Here is a 12,558-nt window from a genome sequence, read left to right on the forward strand (position 1 = left end):
AACTACAAAGGGTTCAATGGTCAAATGGTTTATTCGTAACATCACATGTTCGAAATCTACACAATTTGTACTTTAATGTTTAAAAAATATGAATAAAAAATGTTACAACTCGACATTTATAGATCATTTTCTCACAATTTTTATCGACTATTTTTCTAGTGGATAGCCCTAGGGTCCAATGACGTTATTGTAACAAGTTGCATGGGATAGTCAATTATTATATTTGAAATCGATCATAAAAATGCTTGCATTCTATGGGAATAACATATCGTGGTAGTCATTTTTTAATATTTTTTTATCATAGATACAATAATTAACAATCTCGCAACAAATTTCGACCACGTGGCACGACGACCCGAATGCGTTGGCGTCCGGGCTACCGCACCATGTTATTCCCGTTATTATTAACATATTTTAGATAGTTATATTTAGCAGCAACTAAAAAAATGTGCACCCTGATTCAATAATCAGAACATTAATCGTAATATTCAATTAAAAACTTATTTGAAATTGTAAAAAATTCCACAATGCCCCGAAATAGATTTCCATTTATCTGCATGAAAAATGAAAGAAACGATGTTAATTGAACGTGAATCTTACAACTATCCAATGAAAAGCACATATGTATTACTCCTTCACTAGGATAAAAACAGAAATTCAGAAGATGCATTTACATTTACTATTTTGTTTTTATATCTCAGAAATGGTTGGATTAGCAATTTTTTAAATTTCAATATTTGAGATGTGTCACACTGAAAAATTCTTAGTTTTCTGACCTCAAGTACCAAATTGGACGATTTTCTCGATTTTCAATCACTGATAAAAAGAACTATCATATTAACTAAAATGTCTGGGTGATAACCCATTATTTCAAAAATATGCGAGAAAAGACTTAATTTTATAGAATTGATACTTGATTTTCATCAATAGAGTTTTTTTATAGAGGAATAGAAATAGGAAGAAATAGAAAAAATGAATGACATTTATAATGAAGGAATAGAAGCAAAAAGTATGTCATTGGCAATTTCTGCTAGGGCTTTCTCGAGATCTGCTGCATAAGTGCATACTATTCAAGGAATTTTTTCTGTTACCATGCATTGCATAGCGAAAAACACATCTAGTAGTAACAAAAATTTAACGGTTTCCTTACGATCGAATAATTTTGCCTGTGAATCTCCTACTAAACCAAATTTTGCAATGTGCGCAGTATACGGGCATTGCAAATATTAGTAGCACTTCGCGATACAACAGAAGGGAGCATTAGTTAAACAGCCCGAAGCCCTTTGGTAACCCGAATATGTATCAATAATAACTAACAGATAAATATGTCATGTATGTAATAGCATGTTTGTATACAACATGTTATGCTAATTTGTCAGATGCATATATCACACAATTTACAGATGTCGATATTAATAGCAAACTGGAAGCTAATTGCAGAAAAGTAGCAGATTGTATATTGTGTATAAATAGTATGAATACCACAACTGGATCACTAAACTTGTCAATTACAGCAACTAATTGTAATTGTATGTATTAATTATCAATATGAATATTATAATTAATAAAATTTGCTTATTCACGTGTTATATTACGCTGATGTTATTAAAATAAATAACATTTCCTAATTGAGAACTTTAATTAACTATTTTCATTGCTGTATATTCGCGCAAGACCAAAAGTAAATATTTGCATAAGAGTCGCTATTGCGCTCGTTCGTCACATAGTTCAGATAAATTTTCTCAATTTTGTGTGAAATAACATGTATAATGTTATTTAATATGATATTTATTTTTGGGGAACAGAAAATTTTGCTGCAAAATTAAATATTATTTTGTAAATGTAGACGTAAGTTTTATCAACAAGCTTTAATTTTGTTTAAATTGTATATTGAGGATGATGAAAGATACTTAATTTTGATCTCCAATTGTATAAGTACATTTTTCGAAGTCGTCAAAAACAAAAAGTTAAAACAATTTTATTTTTCCATGCGTTTATCTAAATCGGTCATATTCACTGATGATGACATGTCGAAAAGTATGGAAAAATAAATGAAATATATAAAAAACACTTTCTTAGTGAATATGCTCACTATGATTTTATTAAATATTTGAATTATGAATATGTTATAATAATTTTTAGATGTGAATATTTTAATTTAATATTTGTAACTATTTCTAGTAACCACAATTTGTTATTTTCACATTGGATGTGGAAGGCACGAAAAAATATTTTTTAAATAGAATATATCTTTATATTTTATTTTTATATAATTTATGAATGCATTTTATATATTTGTATTTATATTTAGATCTACATAAATATATATATATATATATATATATATATATATATATATATATATATATGAATATTACATTTCTTCACAACGTGACTTACGTGTAATAACGTGAATTTCAAAAATGTAGTTGCAAGTTTATTAAAAAATGGTGATCGTTTCTCGTGATTGGACATGTAATTAATTGAATATATACAAAACTTTAAAGTTTCCTTTATCCAACTACCGTTTAATTAGAATTTCATTTCAAGTAATATCAATGGATTTTATCATAGAGATAAAAATGAAATTACAGATAAGTGTATCTAAAAACTAGGTCATAATTTGCAGTGAGGCAATTTGCCCAAACATCCCAATTAATACAAATAATCGATTAATCAACAAAAATTGAGATTTGGTAACTTTGAATTTTGATTTGGTAAATTTTCTTTAATTCCAACAAATTTCCATATTACAACCTTTTTCGCCTATAATATTCTAGGATATTTGTTAAGACTATGAACTTTATCACCTAATAAAAAAATCATCAAAAAAATAATAACAATTATCGCATAAAAGTAATCAGTACGATTTCAGCTTTTGAACTTTTAACAATCGGTTTAGAACCTTTGGCAAAAACTTTCAAATTTTTTTTATATAAGGCGTCATCAATTTTTTTTAATTTTTTTCAAATTTTTGCATTTGTCTATCAAAATGTGGACATATTTTAGTACACCTTTTTACACATATATTTTTTCCACTTTTGGTACTGTACGATGCTGATTGACCATCTATAGTACATAAAATCGGACGTCAATTAATCACGTGGTCGATTTTTAAAAAATTTTTGGACCCCGCCAAGGGGGAGGTAAAATAAAAAAAAGTAAAAAATTACCAACCTCCTCCGCCACCAAACATCACGTGTATTTGTAGTTACGAGAAAAAATTGTACTTTTTTTGAAAATGTGTGGATTTAAAAAAAATCAGGTAAAAAATAAACAAACATAATTCTTACGATAACCCCTCTACCCCTCGTGATATTTCGTGATTTTTTGCCAAACACGGCTTCCCCCTAACAAACCTCACGTGATTCATGAACGACTCCTTAGAAAATTGAATTTTTTGTCAAAAACAAACTTCTCCTTGAAATAGTTAAAATTATACTACGATTCTAGTAACAACAAAGTTACCAATTTCATCAACCTAGCATTTCATAAATCCTATTCCTCAGTCTTCTAAAATACGATCTAGAAGACATAAAATTAGGAAATTGAATAGTGCGGCAAATCCTAGAAATAGTGAAAACCATGTGCAATAAAATAATTCTAATAACAACAGTATTACCAATTTCATCAACAAAGCATTTCATAAATCCCATTCCTCAGTCTTATGAATAACGATCAAGAAGACATAAATTAGAAAATTGAATTGTTTGCCAAAAACATAAACTTCTTGGATATAACAATTGCACTAACAACAATGTTAAGAATTTCACCAACCTAGCACTTCATAAATCTTATTCTTCAGTCTTATGAAATACGATCTAGAAAGACATAACATTAGAAAATGAATACTTTGACAAAAACCTAAACTTCTTGCAACAGTGAAAACCATGTGCAATATAACAACTCTAGTAACAACAATTTCAACAATTCCATCAACCTAACATTTCATAAATCCTATTCCCCAACCTTATGAAATACGATCTCAACATTGTCTGGTTATCATCAAGTAAATGGCATTCTCGTAGGATCATATAATGCACGAAGTCCCATCACATATTCTCTGAATCCGAATGTGTTGGAGATGACCTACATGTAAATACAGAACTCTGACTTAATAATACTTGGTGGTATTGAATTAATTCGAATTGTAATTTGCTGAGGTATTCGAGTTATAACTAACGTATGAATGTGTAATATAATCAAATCCTGGGAGGAAGGAACTTAAGTCTTGTGGGGAACTTGAAAAATTTTGCGTGATATCTAGGTCATATGTTGGACAGAAATTGAATTAATTGGAATTGAATTATCAACAAAGATATTTACTCTTTTCTTATTGACAATTGGTTTAGGTGAAGAAGCAAAATAGCAAACATTTTTCCTCATTACTGAGATCATTTTCCTTTGTATTAGATTAGATGTATTAGATGTACAATTCATAATTTCCAAAGATAACAAAACAACCAATATACAAAATACAAATGAGGGAATGCTAGAATAATTTTAAGTTTTTATTTTATGAAACTTGATATTAGTTTTCGTTTAAAGCATCTTCAAAAGTTGAGATGCTGTATATCCATTGATTCGCAGATATTTTTAAAAAGTTTAAAAGCTTTTCTGAAAAAAGTGCAGTGTTAGAGACGAAGAAAAATATTTCATAGCTAAAAAATCTTGATCTACGATTACTAATAATTTTTTTGAAGCTGTTTTTTTGAAAAAAAAAAGTTAGTATATGTTATTAAGTATCTAAAAATGTTTTCTCTTGCAAAAGTACACAGTAATAAATTTATGTAACTCAACAACAGTAATAAAAAAAAATTACATTTTTCTTGATTTATGTTTGATGGTAATTCTTAGGAGTCTTTGCCAGTCTCTAGAGTTTTATGTATTTAATTTGTAACAATCTACCTTTGGACACTCTCACAAGTGTTTTCGATAAATTTACTAATATTTTTAGCATAGAAAACGATTACTTTTCAGTAAAAAAAAATTATCAGTACTTAAATCAAAAATAATATATGTTTATGCAAGTTTAATGTTATTTTAATTTTCTTTTCTGCAGATTTCAAATTTAAAAAAAAAATATTATTAAAAATCTAACAGACATACCATTACAAATATAGTACAAACAGAAGTTTAGTGAATAGTATTAGTCATTATTTTGAGAATTGTTTTAAACCTGAAAAAATATTACTTTCTATCTTTTTATATAACTCAAATGCTAGTCATCATCTAGTTTTAGCAAAAGGCTTTTAATATTTTGAAATCAATGCAGCCGTTGTAATTTCACATATAGTTTTAAGAAAGTTCACATATATTTTTTTACCAATTTTACCTCAAATGATTCAGAATGTTATATTTTCTGATAAAAACCTGACACTTATACTCTTTTGCCAATTATAGTCTTAAAATATTCAGAATGGCATAAAATGTCAAAAAAAAAAATAACTAGTGGGGTGGGTGGCATCGTGCCTTAAGGCAAATTGCTGGAACTTCCCGTACCGTAACGAAATGTTCGAGGAATATTAAAAGTTTTCAAATAGATTATTATTACATCGGTAAGGGAAGTTTCAGCAATTTAGGCACGATGCCATATACCACTAGTTTTTTAAATTCATTGGCTCAGAATAAACACAACTAATTTCGTTAATTGTCACAACTAGCAATAACCCTAAACTATATTTTAATTTTATAAATTTTTCTTCAGATCGTACACATTTAAATTTTCAAATTTTTTGTTAGTTTTCTCATTCATTGAACAAAAAAGTTTTGTTCTCTAATCTACATAAATTAAAATGTCATATCCTGGAACAATTCGTATTTGTATTAATTGTATTTAATTTATATAAAAAATCAGTATTAATGTACTACAGCCGATCTAGAGTATAAAAGTATATTAAATTATTAATATTTTTGTAAAGTAATACTAGAAATAATGGTTTAAATTACAAATTATACAGTATTGTTCTACTTCAAACTCGTATTTCATATTAAATTCATAAATTAATTCATTAATTGTATTATATAATTATATAAGAAATCAGTATTGAAGTACTACAGCCGATCTAGAATATAAAAGTAAATTAAAATTATAATATTTTTGTAAAGTAATACTAGAGATAATGGTTTAAATTTCAAATTATACGCTATTATTCTCCTTTAAGAAAAATCGTATTTCACATTAAATTCATAAATTATATGCAAATCAGAATTATGTGATAAAAAATCTTCTCAGTTCCATCAAATAAAATTATCATAGAAGGTATTGAATTTCAAAAGAATATCTATTCAAAAGAACGACAAAATGCAAAATATTTTGTACATTTATAAAATGTAGAGGTAATATTATGAAATAGAAGCAATAAAATCACGGTCTGCAGAAAAATAAAGTATGTTATTAGAAGATTCAAGAAGATACCTCCTACGTGCCGTTCATCATATAAAAGTAATAAATTGAGTTATATATTTATTGCATGTATCGAAAATCTTGCCATTTATCATTCGACGACAGGCGGATGCAACGGATTCTTATTTATTCACTGCATGAATTTTGCCGATAAAATGCACACGATATATGCAGCGAACGAGAAAATTGCATTCGCATATCAGATGCATTCAAAACAGTCAACATGTTATTATTCGCAGCATAGAGGAAACCGGGGTATAGATACAGTAGATGAATAATGAATTAATTATTGCTCTTTCAAAAGCATATCCATTGTGGAATACTATACAGAACTTTGGAGAATCAGTGGTAAAATGTACAAATTTGAAAAAAAAATAACTTCCATATTTTTCACCATTTGTTGCGGAAAGGTCAAAGTGCAGCAGTTAAAAACTCTGTTTCACAACCTGATATCAAGTAGTATTGATACGCGTTGTCTTTTGAAAATCTTAGCTCCAAATATGTTACGAGGTGAAAATAGATTTTTAGGCAGTACTACAAAATATCACATCACACTTGAAGATTATGGAAATTAAAAATTTATCCCGAAGAGTTGGGACAACTATTGGGTTGCATTCTAAAAAGGCTAGGTTGTTGAAAATATATCACAATAACTTATAGAACACTTAAAATAGTTTTGATGGTTGTTCCAAAATAAGAATAATGACCACAAAATTATTATTTACACTTATTAAAATCTCTAATAATATGAAAAATAACTTCTAACTAATCTGTGTTAGGTAAATTTTAAGATAAAGTTCTAAAAATATTACCTAGAAAATTATTATTATTTATAATATTATTCATTATAAATAATATAGACAAGATCAGTACAAATAGAATGACGTAATCAGTTTTTCGATATCTCTCATATTTCCGACAAAAAGTGAGTTTGAAAAAAGGGGCCACTTTCACATGTTTTCACTGATATCTCGGCCAAATGATGAGCTACGGATTTGAAATTTAGTATATCGAATTTTCTCGAAAATGCCTATAAAATGGCATCAAAATAATTTAAATACCAGGGTGGGGCCAATTCTGTATGGAAACACACCCATACCCTTTGAGTAAAAATAAGTCGAACCATTTCTATTTATTTTTCAAATACGTACTTCAAGAATTTACTCAAGAATTCAATATATTCAAGAAATTTCCAACGTCTTATTTTATTTAAAAATAATGAGTCATATTCAAAAGAATTTATTTGTTTATTGTGAAATTAAGTTTGTTTGGTTTTTCAAAATTAATGTATTTGTATTTAAAGAGAACGTTAAAACTAAATTTATTATTTGCAATTAGATGCAGTATGATAAATATTTTTCTTTAAAAAATCGATTTGATTCAATTTTTCAAAATAGTCATTTATCAGCAATCGAAAATATTATATTATATTATATTGTCGATTAATTATCAAAATCGATTTATATTTCAATTTCAAATAATAAACTTTTTCTTTAATTTATTTAATATTGTTTAATTCGACTCTAGGGAATATTTACGAATATAAAAATTCGTAAAAATTCGTAAAACCTATTTAATCGAATGTAAAAGTAGAATGAGGCATTGTATTGCAATTGGCTGTTAACTTTAATTATCATACAAAAAATGTAGTAAAAACCAAAAATGAAGAAAATAGTTGCTGTTCTAATTTTTATATATTTAGTTTATTTATTAGAGCTGATACATATTTAAATATGTCGTGTTCATTATTAGTATTGATTGAAGTATTTAAGCCAATCTTTAATGCACAAATTAAATTAATTGGATATTATATATATATATATATATATATATATATATATATTCAATAGATAAGTCCTGGATTTTTTCAATATATTGATTGTTTCTTTTCCGAACAGTAAATCCAATAATAAAAAACAATTTGTTTTTTGAAGATGTTTAATACGACGTTTCGGAACTAGGTACGTTCCATCATCAGGTTTATTCTGTCAAAAGAAACAATCAATATATATATATATATATATATATATATATATATATATATATAACGGATATTTTTGACTTCTAATTATTTGTTTAGGTTCCTTATTTTTATATCCGTAAGAATGATAAAATATCCTGATATAAAATCAATATTAGTCAACAGTATTAGTAATCAGTATCATTATTATAAAAAAAATAACGATATGCCATTATTATATTACAAAGAATATAATGATTTAAATCACAAATTCTATCTCGTAGTTCTCATCGAAGTAAAACTCGTAGTCCTTATAAATTTCATAAATAATATGCAAATCATAATTATGAGAAAAATCTTCCCAGTTCCATGAAATAGAATTATTATAGTAACTATTGCATTTCAAAAGAATATCTATCCAGACAGATTATTAAACAAAATCCAAAATACTTTATACATTTGAAACAGAATGAATGTAAGGGTAACAATTATGATATTAGTGAAATATTTGAAGTTTCTTCTTTTTTTAAATTTTTATTCGCCTCAGCTTTACAGCATTTTTAGCCACCTACATTATTTACATTATTTTTCAGCATATTCTATACAATTCTTACATATAAATTTCTTATACATATATCATATATACTATCTCTTCTTATATCCTAATTTTCCATTCAATTTTTCTTTCAACTGATTTTCATTCTTCTTGTTTCTCAATATGTTCTTCTCATCTTTTAAACCAAACTTCTTTTTTTCCGTCTTTTTTCTAATACAACTTTTTTCTTGTATTCTACAAATTAACAATTCTCAATCTAATTCAATATTTTACTTTTTAATTTTGGTATTTCTGGTGATTCGAACCAAATTCCTCCAGCGTATGAGTCGAGAACGCTACTGAATAAGCTATTCCTGTCACCATATTTAAAGTTGAAATGCAGAATTTAGTTGAAAATCCTAAATTATATAGGAGGATATTTAAAAATTTCCAAAAAATAACCAACTCATTTCCATATCATTTATTCAAGCATAATTCAACCATCAAACTTCTAAAAAAATACGTCACCCGCCCTAAATCACCTTATTATTATTCTTCTCAAAAATTGACATTTATTTACACATCAAGTCCTTTTATACCATAATAGCGTACAATTATTTCAACAATTCTCCTCAGTGAGTTATAATTATTGCCGTGATGTGTCTGTTTCAAAAGAGTTAAGGCTATTTCAGATGTATTTGGCGGCTAATGGACTCTTCGCAAAATTGATGGCGGGCAATTTAGACGCGATGGCATCCTTAATTGGGGGTACGCGTTCCGCAGTTTATCAACCGTTGTATGGCACGTGAATTCGCAAAAAACGTTTTCGAAATCAACGATAACAATGGAAAAGGTCGCAGTGGAAATTAATTTGTTGTTAATAATAAGTACATGTCGACTGACTTTGATAAATTGATTAATAGTTTCTAATTTCTTCGATAATTCTATATAATAGTTCATCTCACTTTAGATCGAATTACTTGATTTGATTAGATCTATACAGTGCATTATGTTATCACTATCATCTCATACCATAAAATTCTATCATGAAAATAAATGTTATATTTATAATAATACATAATAATAATATCAGTTAATACGAGAGATAATAATTTCATTTAAATAAATAAATATAAAATAAATAAAAATATAGTTAAAAATGTATCAATGAAACTTAATGTATCAAAGCGTAAAAATGTTCAAAAAAATTCCTGGAAAAACTCTTTTTTAACTTCCCGTAGTTATTGTAATCGTCCAAAAATCGAAATTGAAAATTTTTACATTTCTTCACGTTTTGAAGGTTTCTGAACATTTTGGCATACCTCAGAAAAAATTGATGTATGTGTGTGTGTGCGTGTGTAAAACACACATGTTTTCGGGCGCACGGATCAACCGATTTGAATGATTAAAAAAATATTCGATTTCTATTAATAGGGAGATGTGCTGATTAGTATTTGGCAAAGGCAGGTTCAGCAGTTACGGAGATAAGAAGCAAAGAGTGCAGAAAATAGAAATCGAGTTTTTAAGAGATCGGAGCGTCCGATTTGAATGATCCAAAAAGCATTCAAGTCGTAATGACGGGGAGAAGGGATGATTAGCTTTTGGCAAAATATTTTTTTTGTATATCGAAAATAATTCAGATTTTAATTGTAATTCTGACTTAAGTTCTAATATACTAAACAAATATTTTCAACTTTGCAATTCAGTTTATATAATTGTTATAAATATTAGACAATCTTACAGTATTTATATATAATAATCTATTTAAAAACATTTAATATTCATCAAACATTTCGTTACGGTACGGGAAGTTCCAGCAATTTGCCTTAAGGCACGCCACTAGTTTATGTCAATTTTAGACTAATTCTGAATCTGTTATAATGAGAATGAGAAAATAATATAAATATATTTTTACAAAAATATATATGAAAGACTATTTATTAAATATTTTTATATTAATTTTGTAAAACACTATTTGCATAAATTAAATAGAATTTTATCATAATTGAGATTTCATTATGTTAATAATAATTACGGGTATTAGAATTAAAATTATTTTTTTATTTATTCTTAGTTAATTGTTTGATCTCAGCACGAATTTTGAACTAGTAGAACTCTCAACCACAGTTACTAATCAAATAGTTATAAACTAGGTGTTAGTGACATTTAGCTTTAAGACATATTGCATGAAACTTTCGATTTTTTCCTCCTACACCAAACTTCAATAAAATAGTCATGTAATATGATAATTTTATCACGGTATAAAATATTGGTGAATCACAGAAAGAAATTCACTAATGGCGAAGAAACAGTTTAGTTCATCCCATCTTTACTAAATACTACTTAATCAACATAATTTACAACTGATATATATATATATATATATATATATATATATATATGGATTCGTCGTGGCGAACATGGTCGCACGTTCGAATCCCAGCTATGGCAATCTGACATCGGGCAGCGCGATGTCCATTTTCAATTGAAAATATAGATAAAAAATATGTTTCCAATTGAAAATAAGCCCATCTCGGGCACTGCGGTGTGAAATGGCAATGGGAAACCTCTCACACTATTCTTCCCTGAATCGAGTTGGTGTTTAACTCATCTCACGGACCTGCCCTTGGGCAGCACTACCCATTATATATATATATATATATATATATATATATATATATATATATATATCGGGTCGTTTTCTGGCTAAAATACGATCTTCTCCCTCGGGAAGTTAACAAAGTAATTTTAAAGTTTTTTTTAGCAGTAACTTCACTTATAAAAAATTGAGCATATTTGTATATTATCTTTGAAGTCTTTAAAAATTGATGCAGCAAAATTGATATTTGATTTTGTTCACTTTGTATAAACGTGACTCATCATCAACATTGCCGACAGAACTGGTAACAGTACCAAAAATTATGATGCAATAAAATATTATGTACACTACACTGCAGTAGGTATATTACAACAATTAATTGTTTAAAGTACAATTAATATATAAGTACTTAAAAATTATGGCACTTAGTAATTTATATATATATATATATATATATATATATATATATAAATTGTCATTTGTGAGCATGCAAAAAATGCGTAAAAGGCATCCAAGTAATATGTAAAAAAATGTTCTAAAAGTATGATTACTCCGTCAATTTTATGTTTGTTCATTTTTTCGTTATATGTTTTTTTACACTAATTTTTTATATAATATTTGCATTTTGACACTAAGCCTTATGTTGTGCTGTTTGACTCAACCAGAGAATAAATTAATAGATTTTTTTAAAGAAAATACTCTTTGCCTCATTTTGACCATTTCCGGTATAGATATGCATAATTATCATCCAGAATCAATGTTGACTTATATTTTCAAACTTTTGTGGTAGTACATTTATATTTATACTTTAACTACTTATCTATAATAAAGTAAATAAACGCAGAACTTTATATTGATAGTAATGAAATCATAGAAAGTAATACAATGCATTGCGTAAAGGAACCATATATATATATATATATATATATATATATATATATATATATATATATATATATATATATATAGATATATAATAGTTTCCAGTTAGTATTACAACAATAAATAATAACAATAAAGACTACAATCGATCACTCACCATTTTAATTCCAAATGTC

Source organism: Ctenocephalides felis, unplaced genomic scaffold (assembly GCF_003426905.1).
Source record: "Ctenocephalides felis isolate EL2017-DRISC unplaced genomic scaffold, ASM342690v1 CF-g0.4_SCAFFOLD_01492, whole genome shotgun sequence".
Lineage (NCBI taxonomy): Eukaryota > Metazoa > Arthropoda > Insecta > Siphonaptera > Pulicidae > Ctenocephalides > Ctenocephalides felis.